Below are 696 nucleotides of genomic sequence, written 5' to 3'. Positions count from 1 at the left end.
GCCAAACATGGGGCGAATTACCTGACTCTATAGCCGCCACAGCTTGAATCTGCCTACACCCGTCTGCACATGCGTATCATCCACCACAGCATACCAACACATACAGCACACAGCAAAACTTCCCAGAAGGCCATCCCTCCCCAGTCCTTGAGGAAGCTGAAGGTCCTCTGGATCATCTTCAACCACTGCTGAGCAGTGGCAATCTCCACACGGGTGTTGTTCACTGCAACAATGGATGACCGTAATTCTTTCATCTTGTTCTGGACAAATTAGCTGCACAAGAAAAATTCTGAAACTGCACAGAGGTTAGACAAATTCCTCAGTAATTCTTTTGTGTCAGGGGAATAATAGAGAGCAAGGCGTTTTCTTAAACCTGTGACTCTGAATCCAAGAATATCTGAAATAAATACTTTCTTGGTGGTAGGGTGGACCCATTCATCCACATCATTTTCAGGGTTCTCAGCATCAGGGCAGTGGCTGAAAGTCTTTGCTTGTGTCAAACTAGATGCAACATGACTTTTGGGTTTCTGCCTAAATGTTTTTACATTCTTTGGGCAGGTTGAAGAGTCTTGATATTAAGATTTGAATATATGGAAGGCAGTATTTAAAGTTAAAGTTTCTAAACATCTAATTGACACTACATTGCATTAATCCATAGCTGCACTTTTTGCAAACTGTGGCTATGACAGTCCTGAA

This window comes from Mus pahari, chromosome 10 (genome assembly GCF_900095145.1).
Source record: "Mus pahari chromosome 10, PAHARI_EIJ_v1.1, whole genome shotgun sequence".
Taxonomy (NCBI): Eukaryota; Metazoa; Chordata; class Mammalia; order Rodentia; family Muridae; genus Mus; species Mus pahari.
This window is presented reverse-complemented; position numbering follows the sequence as displayed.